Source organism: Silurus meridionalis, chromosome 1 (genome assembly GCF_014805685.1).
Source record: "Silurus meridionalis isolate SWU-2019-XX chromosome 1, ASM1480568v1, whole genome shotgun sequence".
In the NCBI taxonomy this organism is placed as follows: Eukaryota; Metazoa; Chordata; class Actinopteri; order Siluriformes; family Siluridae; genus Silurus; species Silurus meridionalis.
The window spans coordinates 1,576,856-1,589,538 of NC_060884.1; the positions used below are offsets into that span (position 1 = coordinate 1,576,856).

The window sequence follows — 12,683 nt, forward strand, 5'->3', positions numbered from 1 at the left end:
CTATAGCTAAGGTAAATATTGTGTAATACGACTATAGCTGAGGTAAATATTGTGTAATATGATTTCAACTGAGTTAATATTGTTTAATATAACTGCAACACAAGGTAAATATTGTATAATATAACTAAAGCTGAGGTAAAAACTGTGTAATTTGATTATAAAAAAACAAAAAATAAATGAATATTGTTTAAAGTTAAATTCCACTAAACAGACCTGTGGACACACAGTGCACAGTGTTTTTCTGTGCTTTAGTACTAATGTTCTGCTGTTACGCTTCTTTCTTTTTTTTTCTTTTTTTTCATTTTTTTACGAAACCTTTCAAAACTACCTGAACAGTAAGTGGCACATCCTAATCAGACACCTCCTTATGTAATGAGAGAAGCGAGAGCAGGGAATTTCAGTTATTCACATCAGAAGCCACCTAAAAAAGCAGAATGAAATCAGGCAGCAATCCGTCATGACTCTCTAATGAGAGACCTCCCGTCACTAACAAGAACCCACTAGCTAATGTTGCTAATGAACGTCTGATTCTGTACTTGTTCATCTAATATAAAGAGCTGCAGAATACAGGCTTTCACATATGATGCTTCCTCATTAGGTTTCCTGTCTCTTTATGTGCATTGAGAGGATAAACCAGACCCAGACCTTTAGATTAGCAATAAATCAGATACAGTATGGAAAATAAGTGTTTACAGTAAAGAAATAAAAAAATATTCATACAATTTTATTACATTTATTGAATCATTTTATGGCTGGAAGTACTTGGGGTTGTTTCTTCTTCCATTCCATGTCATTCTTCTTTTCTGTCACATTATCAGCTGTTTTTTAATTCAACCAAATACAAAGAGTATAGCAAAGTGCAAACACAGTTTTAGCATTAACCAAAACCATTCACAAATGATATAAAGTGAATTGGTTGAGACAAGTTTAAGTATTTGAAGACATTTTGAAAAAAATCCAATCTGTATTTTATGCAACGAAGGTAGGTTTTAGCAATGCTATACAATATACAGTATATTTGTGCAATTCTCAAGTCTGATGAACGGATGCTAGCTAGCAGATAACACAAACATTTTGTTAAAACTAAAATTCTCCTGAATCTTTTCATGGGAATCCTGAACTATATCCTCAATGTATCCTTAAGTTGGAATCTAATTGTGACTCTACTATGAATCTCTGAACAGCAGGTTCTTTCCTGACCCACTGTAATTCCAAGTTACGCACAGCCGCACACGGATTACCGTTCTCCTTAGCATTAAGCAGACTAGCTTAGCTACACATGATCTCATCAATCAGACCGACTCTCATGCAGGCATCTGTTCAGCCATACACTCACTTTGTCCAAGAGTTAATCTGGGATCTAAGCGTAGGGAGACAGAAAATAAGAAAGGATAGGAATAGCGTTAACTAGCCAACCTGCTAACTCATGAGGAAGGGTCATGGCAGTGAGTAGCTAAACAGCAGGGATCGTGGAAGTTGTGCAAGCGGCCATGTGCACGACCATCATGGTTCTCACCACAGTGGCTGTTATTCTGCGCCGACGCTTTTCCAACAGGGTCAAACCGTGAGTAGAGCTAGCGCTCATTCTTCAGCCATGCTAATGTCAGCTAGTTATTCGTACTTGGTGCTACAGTTTTGTCTTTATTTATGTCTTACTTTTCTCGTTTTTTCATACTGGTTCAAATTGCCTGCATATATGGCAAAAAGAAAAATAATCTTCTGTCAGTATAGATGCAACTGACAGTTTTCTTTCAATGGTTTTATTTTTAGACATTTTTAGGTCGATGCTAGTTTTAGCTGAAGAAATTCTGTGCTACATGTCATGGAATTTTCTTCTTAGTTGTCCTCTTTTAATTTTTTAAAACCTAAAAAGGAAATGCTAAGCAAATACAGTTCTTTTTTTTCTTTCTTTCTTTCTTTCTTTCTTTCTTTCTTTCTTTCTTTTTAGTTGTTTGTTTGTTTGTTTGTTATACAGTTAAAACCCATTAGCTTAACATTTCCAAAGTACAGCAAAAGTAAAAACTATAAATAAATAAAAGTTATTGAAAAATTAGCAGATTTCGTTATAGATTTTTCTTCCTTTTTTTATTTCCTCTCCAGATAAAAATCTTTGGACACCAGAAAAATTTATGCAAAAATAAAAACATTGAAAAAAAACCATCAAAATAAATAAATCTAGAAAACAAAGAAAATGAATCGTTAAAAAACAACAAAAATACATATAATGGGAATACTCTCTGTAAGGGAACGTTATGTAATGTATGCTAATCAATGCTTTTCATGTAAAAAGCTGCTCGATCTCGCTCTTCTCTCCGAGTGAAAAGCCAGAGGGAAAGCGTCTTTTCGGCGGTGCTCTCAGCGCCGAGTTTCTGCTCGATGTTACGGCAGCTCGCGGCAGGCAGCAACTGAAGGAGACGCTGAATATTCATGTGCACAGCCGGAGCACTCGGCTTATCAACGCAAATCAAGGTTACGCCTGAGATTCAGGCGTCTCTGCTTGCGTTTAAAAAAAAATTAAGAGGGAATAGAAAACACGCCGCTGGCATTTGTGATGGTATTTTGAGAATTGCAAACAGCCGGATGGATGATGGATTAGCACGGAGGCTCGGAAAGCGATGCCAGCGTGATAACGTGCCAGTAAAGTGCCTGTGTGTACCTGGCACAGGCTCACGTGTGCTTTCAGTTTTGCTCCAACACGTGAGCAGGTGCCAGGTCACGAGTCAGAACAGAAAGAGCTCGTAAGGCCGAGGCGTAATCCTGAAACGTAAATTCATTAAATGCTTATTAAAATTTCCTTCGGCCAAAAAAACATCAGCATAAAACCGGAACTCATTATAATTTAATTCCTGGAAGCAGGTCATCAATTGGATTCGCAAAAAGTAGATTCAAAGTAAATATTTTGGAAAAGTAGGCTATATGCAAACATTTCCTCTTGGCTGTTTTCCAATACAAAAAAAAAAAATTAAGGTTATAAGAAGGTCATGCCTCAAAACACAATCTTGCATAAAACACTAATCTAACTTTTAATGAGATGAGAGAGAGAGAGAGAGAGAGAGAGAGAGAGAGAGAGAGAGAGAGAGAGAGAGAGAGAGACCTCTGCTGGCATGGAGGTTGTTGTAATATAATTTTAGTAAGCTAACAATTTAATTAACAACTACTTTTACAAAATAAGCGCAACATATTTTCAGATATTTTGGTAAATGTAAGCACCATCGCAGTTTATTCTGTCTATAGTATTTACATATATATTCAGTATATAGCTAATTAGCTGTTTAGCTGAGAATAGTGTTTACAGATGTGAAAAAGTGGCATTAAAGCAGCCATTGAAAACATCTTGCTAGGTGTATTCATGTCGAGTTCTGTTTTATCAGGCCCATAAATTAGCCATAATCACCTGATGAGTAATATTCGTATCATTTAAGTGAAAAATTTACATTTTGAATGTTGCTAGTTTTGTGGTGTTGTTTTGTTGCTAGTTTTTTCCATGCTAGTTTTTGTTAGCATCATATCCTGTTCTGATATTTTTCTGGCCCTGAAATCAGGAAGATGTTTCCAGATGCTGAATAATCTTAGGGTTTTTGAAAATGTTGGTAAAAATTTGTGATTCATAATAATTCCATGCTACACATCTCATTAGCCTCATTGTTGCTGCAGCTGCATAAGAGCGGTTTACACTGAGATCATGAATTTGTTTGGGATGAAGGAGAAGAGTTTTCATTCCAAAGATCATCTCACAGGCGACTCAGTTCTGTAGCAAAACCATAACAAAAACGACAAATCACAACTTTAAAATGGCTGAAGTTCCAGTAAAAATACAAACCAGGCACAAATTTCCAGGATTTAACGTTAATATCTTTTTTTTTAATCTATAGTTTTCTGTCCATCAGTACCAAATTTCCTGTGCTGTTTCCTGCAGTTCGTTATTTTTGATAATAAACTCAATGTAAATGTAGGAATCGAAGTCTCTCACTGTTCATTTAACCGAATAAGGGGCCTGCAGGACATCCTCCTCTCATCTCATTATAGTGTCAGCATGCAGCTCTGGTCACTTCTGTACGTCAACACTTTCCCTGGTGTATTCTCTTTCTTCTTCTTATTATTATTATTCTGCTAAAAATAACCGAGAAACTTCATTACAGTAAAGTACGGACATGATGATGATGATGATGATGTTAATAAAGCCTCATTAACTAGCAATATATACAGTAGCACTCATGATACGCTGCAGTCGATATATAATTTATTTTTCGAATACTTTAATAACATCTGGAAGGTCATTTCAGGGACAGTTCAGGGAAAACTGCAAGACCCCCAGGGATCCACTTTGGTCAGTAAACATGTTCATGTCCCTGCAAAACAAAACTCAACAAAAAGTGGCACATTATAAATGTAAACGTTTATAATTCATGTTTATGTATTTCACTTCCCTGAAAGTTCTGAACAGATCTCATACCAGGGAGACAGAAGAGCTGAAGCTTCTGCAGGGCATGTTCATGATGAGAATGATACACACACACATACACAACGTTCTGTGTTCTGTTCTGGTGTGAGTTTGGCGAGACATTCGTCTTTTCCCAGATACATTTCTGCCAATGACACCACGTTCTTTGCAGTTCCACAGAAATCTCCTCCCAATGCACTGATTAGTAAATCTGTTTACAGGAAAGTACTTTATATATCAAGGTTTACACACTATCACCCTCAAAATAGTCCCCTTGCACAGCAGTACAGCGCTCCCAGCTGCCAATACTGGAACGTGTCCTGGAAGTCTTCTTTTGGAAATTGAGTCCAGCACCTTCTGCATTTAAAAACGGCAACCTTTGAGCTGGATCATCATTTTCTTTTGGCACACTGACTTATGAAGGTCGGTGCTCCCTGTGACTGTGTGTGCAGTCTTGTGCCATCTGTTGGCGTGTTACAAAAACACTTTTAGATACAACCTCGAATTTTAATTCTCCTAAACCAATTCTCACAGACGGGTTTGTTTTTTTATTCGTTTTTATGATTTCTTTAACAGCAGCTACTTTATCGGGTCTTAGGGTTTGGGAAAAAAAAAAAACATGTGTATTGTACTTGTTGATACTTGAACTTTTCAGTAGGAGGAAATGTTTATTGACTTTTTTATTAAAGGAGTCTCACAGCTAAAGAGCTCACTTTTTAGTGAGCAGCATGAGAACTGAAATTATACGCCTCCTATTGTACTTTATTATTCACTCAAGCATGATGTGAACATTTTAATTGCAATAAGGACTTTTTTATCAATATATAAATATATAATTGTATTGTTTTGAGGCTGTAAAAGCCACTCACTGGAGGAAGAAAAAATTAATAAGTAAATAAGTATATTTTACCAAGAAATATTCAAAGAAAATGCAAAGAAATAGAAAAAGAAGTATCATATACATATACATGTTTTCATTCACTCATCAATTTGCAGCAAAACAGAAATAAATAAATGTAAGAAAAACTTCTATTCACTAATGTACAGTATACATGATCAAATGGAGGAAATAAAATAAAAAATAAAGCATAAAATCCCTCTGCCTATCCAGGATTGGTTTGTTGATGTCTTTTGTCAGTCTATAACAAGAGTCTCTTATAAAGAAGAAAACTGAGTTAACAAAGATCCTGAGCTCAATAAGCTCCATAATTATCTCAGTGTTCGTCTATAAAGAGCGTAAATATGAAAAATTGGAAATATATGAAGATTTCTTAATTTTCACCAGGCGATGTGTATGAATGTGTGTGTGTGTGTGTGTGTGTGTGTGTGTGTGTGTGTGTGTGTGTGTGTGTGTGTTATATAAATCAGGCAGATGAAAGCATCACGATGCTGGAATAATCCTCCCCCAAGCTGACAGAAGCCCCTCATACACACTCGCTCAGCTGTCAGCACCGTTTCTCCTTATCTTGGCTAATTTATCCTGACGTACATCATATCATCATGTCTTTGCTCTTCATCCCTTGTTCACTTCCCTGTCCCCTTTTGCCCTTCATCCATCCACAACCCCCCCTTTCCCCGTCTTCTCATCCCCAGGCTTCAGGAGGAGCTTGTACTTCAGGAGGACGTGGCCTACGTGCGGAGCGACGCCACTAACACACACAAGTGACCGCCGCTTCTTTTTGCATATCAGGTACACACACACCTTCCTGTTTTGCGGTTTTATCCAACATCACAATAAATTTACACATTACAGTAAACACCTACATCACTAAACCCCCACAATGCACTGCAGTTTATATAGCTGGAGTTATATATCACTAACAAACTGTATTTAACCACTGATTTTATTTAGTACTTTATTTTAAAGTGACACTAACTAGCTAACTATCAAAAAAACACCTGCCTAACTATTCACCTTGTTCGATTCTCTTGCCTAACTAACTTATTTTACTGTAAACTACACAGCTAGTCATTTACACCTCGCGATCAAACTCCAGTGGAAGCCTCTAGATAGCTAATTTAGCAGTGAGCTAACTAGCTTGGATCAAAACCTAGCTAGCATTGGCATACAGCTAATGCTAAAACCTTGTTAACGTTAAACGATTTTAAGTTTATTTGTATTTGATTATGGTAAATCAGATTATGACATCATAGCAAGGCTGGGCAACATGTTGGGAGATGGGAACTAGCTAACTACCAAAAAAACTACCAATAGCCAACTACCATCTTATTCATCTCATGGTACTGTTAAATTCTTATAAACCAAATATTGGATGTAAATTTACACTGATTGAAATGATATATTTTGTTTTTTTACAGAAACAGGAAAAACAAGACTCGGAATGTGGACTAGTAGAATATTAATACAGAAATTAATTAACACGAACCAGGTGACCATAATACGATAACAAACTAATGACAGATGTTGAATAACTTTTCTTTTAGATATGCAATAAAATAAGATTAATATATAAGAAGAAACAAAAAAAACTTGGATCTTACAGTTTTTCGATTTTTATATTAAATAAGTAACTTGCTAGAAAAGTCAAAGAAATCGGATTGAAAGAATCACAAGGTAATGCTGCATTTTAACATCGTTGTGATGAACTGCAAAAAGATTTTCATGTAACGCAAATATATTTCACAGTGTTTATATAAATCAGATATGAAAGTATACAAAAGATTAGAGAACTCCGCCTTATCTATAACAAACCCCAGGCGGTGGAGCTTCCATTACGTCATCTGATGTCTGTTTGGATGATCCACTATGAGATCATTATGATAAACCTCACATCTCTGACATCTTGCCTTGTGAAATCATGAACGTGTGTGGCTTTACAAGGCTTCTTTAAAAAGACAAATGACTTGATTTGCCTTCTGAAAAAACTCAGGTAGAGTAGGTATTAGACCTATTACATAAAATCTAGCAGGAACACAGAACATGGCGTATGAGGAGCATGCTGATTTTCTCTGGATCTGCACAAGAGTCGATAGACAGGCAGCGAGTTGGAGACCGATCCGTCTCTCCTCTCAGTGGCCAAGTTGCCATGGTGATTGTGTGAGCTCTGGCATGTGGTGTGTGTGTGTGTGTGTGTGTGTGTGTGTGTGTGTGTGTGTGTGTGTGCATGAAGAACAGGTGTATCCTTGTGCTACTAGAACCCAGTGGTTTTCACCACTCAACCCAGTTTAACCTTATAAACTAGTCATGACGTTTTTTTGCAATAATGATAATAAATGAGAAAAATATAATGAATTTGTCCAAATGTTCATTATGAAGAGAGAGGATAAATCTGGACCTCCACAGCATGATGTACTGAGGGATTATTGTAACCCAGATAAGAAGGGCATAAGTAATCCAATTAAAGCAAGCTGTGAATTCTTCCCCCCTCCAGGTTTATGGTCAGCAGCAAATTGAGGAACAGACACACAACAACTGTGATGACAAGACAGCGATGGACAAGCAGCACTATTGGATAAGGCAATAGGATTTTTTTCTTTCGGATTTTTTATTCTCGCAAATGGGTGATGCAATGTTTAACCCTAATTCCTCCTTGTCACTGGTGCAGACATATTGTAGGGTCTTAGGCGAAAGCAGGGTGTTGGTGGAAAGGAAAGTGTTGGAGGATCCATGGTGAGAGAAGCAGATGTTAGTTGAAACCAGGGTGTTATGTATAAGAAAGCAGGGTGTTGGTGGAAAGCAGGATGTTGGGAGATGCAGGGTATAGGTGGAACACAGGGTGTGGTTGGAAAGCAGTGTATTGGTGAAAAACAGGGTTTTGGTGGAAAGCAGGGTTTTGTTGGAAATCAGAGTGTTGGGAGAAGCAGGGTGTTGGTGGAACACAAGATTCTGGTGAAAAGCAGAATGTTGGGGAACACAGGGTGTTGGTGGAAAGCAAAGTGTTGGGAGAAGCAGGGTGTTGGTGGAACACAAGATGCTGGTGGAAAGCAGAGTGTTGGGCAACACAGGGTGTTGAGAAGCAAGGTGTTGGTGGCAGCAATGTGTTGGAGGGGCAGTAGGTTGTTGGAGGCAGCAAGGTATTAATGGAAGGCCAGTGTGTTGATAAAGAAGGGAGGGTTTTGGAGGCAGTACAAAAGTAAAAAAAAAAAAAAAAGTCCTTATTTATTACATTGTAAAAGGTTTATTAATGTTGACACGTACACTACAGTTCCTGTCACAGCATAGGAAATGGCTAGTATTTTATGGTTTTTGAGACACATGCAGATTCATTTTGTTTATATACTAGCTGAACGACAAAAAAATACAAGAATTGGACAGTGAATAAGTGGACGAAAGTTCTGTGGAGTCCAAATGGGGCATCTTCGACTTTGTCAGAAGAACTTGTGTAATACATAAGACAGAGAACAGAAGAGATGTTAACAGAATACCTCACCCCCACAGTCACACGAGAGAGCGAAATCTTAATGTTTTTAGGTTGTTCTGGGAAGGGAAGTTTGGAGACTTAGCTACCATTCCATACTTCAACACCATGCAGTTCCGCCTTCACTGCGGCTCATGGAAACTGACTTCACCATACAATAAGGCGAAGCGTACGTCCGAGCTCTGTAAGAGTTATTCAGAGAGCCGGTCCAGTCACTGCATCCTACTGAACTGCTCTCGGAAGAACTGGATCGGAAAGAAATCTCTATCTAATGAAGAACATCTTGGGCAAGTTTTAAAGTAGAACAGCAAAGTATTTGAGATGAATGTTTAGAGAAACAAACTGTCCAGATGCCATGAGTGTGTTCAGCTATTCTTCATGCTAAGGGAGGATTTTTTTTTTTTTTTTTTATTAAAATAAAGTGGAACATCTACACATGTTATGTCTTTCATCAAAGTACATCTTCATACCATTACATTAAAGAGTTTCTTGCAAATGAACAAAAGAGACATGCATGTATCTCTCAAAACCCCTGAAATATTAGGGCTTTCCAAATTGTTCACAGGCTCTTTTTAACATTTTCAAACTTAAAGTAACTTTGCCTAATAATTACATTTTACCACAAGTCACAAGAGCCTGCACCAGTAAAGTTTTTGGTGCCTTCATCTAATTACAGCATCAATGATTAAAGGTCTAGTAGTGTGAAATGTCCCCAATGTGCACTAGCGTTCCTAATTTAACATCGGCACTTTCAAAATAATGAAGTGATTTTTAATTAAAGCTGAGAGCTTACCCAGGTGTGTTGGAGCTCAGCGCATGGGTGCGTGAAGATCAGGGTTGGGAAACACTTAAGAGATGTTTAATTTAACCAAGTGCTTCTTATAAGCCTTCCAGAAATGCTGCCAAGCTTTCGGGGTTTTAATAAGTTCTGTGTTTATGGTAGCGTAAATGTGAATTTTATAACACTCATGTCTGGAATTATAGAGATTTAATTTATTCATTCATAGTGTTTGTGTTAAGCTTGTCATATTTATCCCTATTCATAATTTCACTTTATCTCTTTGGATTTTTTTGGTTATTCTCTTATGCCTCCAGTTTATCACATGCATGGAAACCTTTCTTCACTCCATGTGTTAGACGTGGGTCAGTTTGCTGTATTGAGTTACTACGCAAAAGGGACCGTGATCGCTTCGGCTTTACACTGTTTCAAACTATTGGTCATCACAGATCCTCATCTATTTATTCATTCTGGCTTTCTAGAGTTTTAGCCAGGGTTCTATGGCTTCCCGAGACACTCGGGCTGTAGCAGAAGTCAGCCTGCCACCACACTGGAGGGATGTGAGAGAATGGAGTATGGAGAAAAGACAGAGCTACGCAGTAAGACATGCATGTTTTATGATTTATACTTGTGTATAAAATACATGTGTGAAGTGTTTTGGGCCGTAACATGAACATAAACGTCTGCTAAGTTACATGTTTGTGTTTGAGGACTGTGTATTGACCTGCTGGGAAAAAAACATCAACAGAAACCCTCACAGGTTTCAGTGGGATTTCAATTGGTTTTAGTGGAAACTGTAATAGTGACCTCGAGGGTCTCCACTGGAAATAAAACTATTGGTGGCATATTGTGTCTAGTGGTCTAGTGGATACCAGAAATGATCAATAGGACCCCTTTGGTAGCTTGTTGATCACCTGCTGGTGTCTGCACCAGTTTAGCATCCAGTAAGGTTCTACTTTGGTTTGTTGATGACTCTAGATTTACTCATTAGCACTATAGTCCAGACCAAATATTAAAAGCCATGTATAGTTTTCTAAATGTCCTTAAAATAATAAAAATAATAATAATTTTTCCGGACTTGGTTCCTCAGTTTGGTGGCTCGGTTGAGGTTGCTCTGAATTGCTGGGTGGTGACTGTGCATAAGTTAAGACTGGAGAAAACAGCATGTGTAATGACTCTTGTGAGGGGCTGAGTATCCATTTTCCCTCTAAATGATTTATGCGCTCATGCGTGTGTTTTATTTAACCCACTTACCTTTGTCTTCTTTCTCACTCAAGCCTATTTTCAGTTTTCCCCCCTCTTTTTGAAATTCTTCCTTTCTTTCTTTCTATTCCTGCAGATGTGGGTGTTAAACGTAGAGAGCCTGCTCAGCTCCATGGCGAGACAGCTGGTGAGTCAAAACGCTAACACTCCATCAAATACTAATGAGAGCTCATGTAGGCGTCTGGTTCTGTTTCATAGTTATTCCTTCATTGGACTGATTGGATTATGTCTTTTTTTTATTGTTCATTAGACGTGATTAGCGTATATGATTGGCTCATTGGGTATGTACAGTGGGTCTGTTACTGGCCACACAGCAAAGCTCATACAGGGGAAAATCTCGAATCTATCACTGTAAACTAATCATCATCATAATCATTAAATCGCATTAACTTGAGCAGTTTTTGTATAACTTTCAGCATCGGCATTTCCCTTTTATCAAACCTTCCTTTGGACCATTCTGAGCCGTTATGAAGGGTTTTCGTATTTTAAAGTAAAATAAACCAATAAATCATGTCATATTTTATGGTTTATTTTTTTGCTAGCTAACTAGCTCAGGCTATTTTTAACTGTATTCCATTGTTAATTAGTCTTCAAGTCTTCAAGCCAATAAAAATATAATAATAAAAAGAAAAAGAAATACACTGTGCAGCATTTCAGACTTGTTCACAAAGAAACCAATCAGCTAGCTAGGCGGTACAATTCTGAAATGCCCACTAGAGAGAAAAGAATACCCACAATGCACCCTGCAGTAGGGATTAAAATGCCATTGTTTTCTATGCTAGTTACTTATAGTGTAAATAAAACATTCAGTAGAGATTCCTAGAGAGATTATTTCAGATGAACAAATCTGTGATGTTTTGTACGCATGTTTCTGACGGGGATGTGTTAAACACGGTTTATTTAGCAGCACTGGTTCTGTTTAATTGACTGTAATTGATTATTCTGCAGCAGGATTCACTGGAGAAATACCCCAGGCAGGAGCATGAGGACAGATTCCCATCCTCACTGACCAAACACAGGACTTCTCAACACAGCGCTCTGCCTAAAACCTACATGGCCAGAAGCTTGCAGCAAACTCGGGCCGATCCACCCGCAACACCGCATAGACGTTATTCCTGATTAAAAAAGGCTGAGATTGTTCTGTTAAAGTGAACTGTAGTCTGTGATTGGTAAAGAGAGATAAACATGGCCATGGTGCTGCTTTAACCCTTCGTATTGTGTTTTCGCTTTGTCTTGTAAATAAAGACTGACGTGGAGCGAGAACTGATGGTTGGTTTGATATGTTGTTGAATGACATAAAGATTTCTGTTATACAGTCTAAAAAAAAGTGAACTGATGAGAGAAAAGTAACCCTGTTAGAGAAATAAAACTAGCAAATACAAGCTAAGTAGCAAAAAAAAAAAATGGGTAAATTAGTAAAAGTAAATCAACAACACAAAAAACTTTGGACAAACTAATGAAGGCTGACAAGTGAATAACCAGAAAAAAAATCAATTGAAATCAATTATCAAAGTTAATATGCAAATGACTGCAACCTTGTTGATAGAAAGCAAACTAACTAGCAATAAATATCTAGAAAAAAATAAGACAAATTACCAAATAAATGTTAGCGGAAAACGCGCAAGAGAAAGCTAGCAAAACTTTAGTTAGCGCTAGCAAAACTTTTTAGAATCTGTTAAATAAAACTAGTGTAAGATGTGAATGAAACTAGTGATTAAAAGATTGAAACTAGCAAGTGGTGTTAAACTAGCGAATAAAAGCGAAAGACATATAAAACGTTCCATTCTATCATTTGAAACTAGCAAAGCGAGTGAATGCTAGC

The 12,683-nt window shown here is 37.4% G+C and overlaps 2 long non-coding RNA genes across 2 annotated transcripts; both read left to right on the top strand.

The window, feature by feature from the left end:
• The first annotated feature begins 6,756 nt into the window (after positions 1-6,756).
• On the top strand, positions 6,757-7,919 carry LOC124390209. The gene is made up of 2 exons (XR_006926702.1): positions 6,757-6,831; positions 7,834-7,919. It is a non-coding gene; the product is annotated as an uncharacterized LOC124390209 (long non-coding RNA).
• A 3,015-nt stretch (positions 7,920-10,934) lies between these two features.
• LOC124390202 lies at positions 10,935-12,124 on the top strand. The gene is made up of 2 exons (XR_006926699.1): positions 10,935-10,988; positions 11,810-12,124. It is a non-coding gene; the product is annotated as an uncharacterized LOC124390202 (long non-coding RNA).
• The last annotated feature ends 559 nt before the right edge of the window (positions 12,125-12,683 follow it).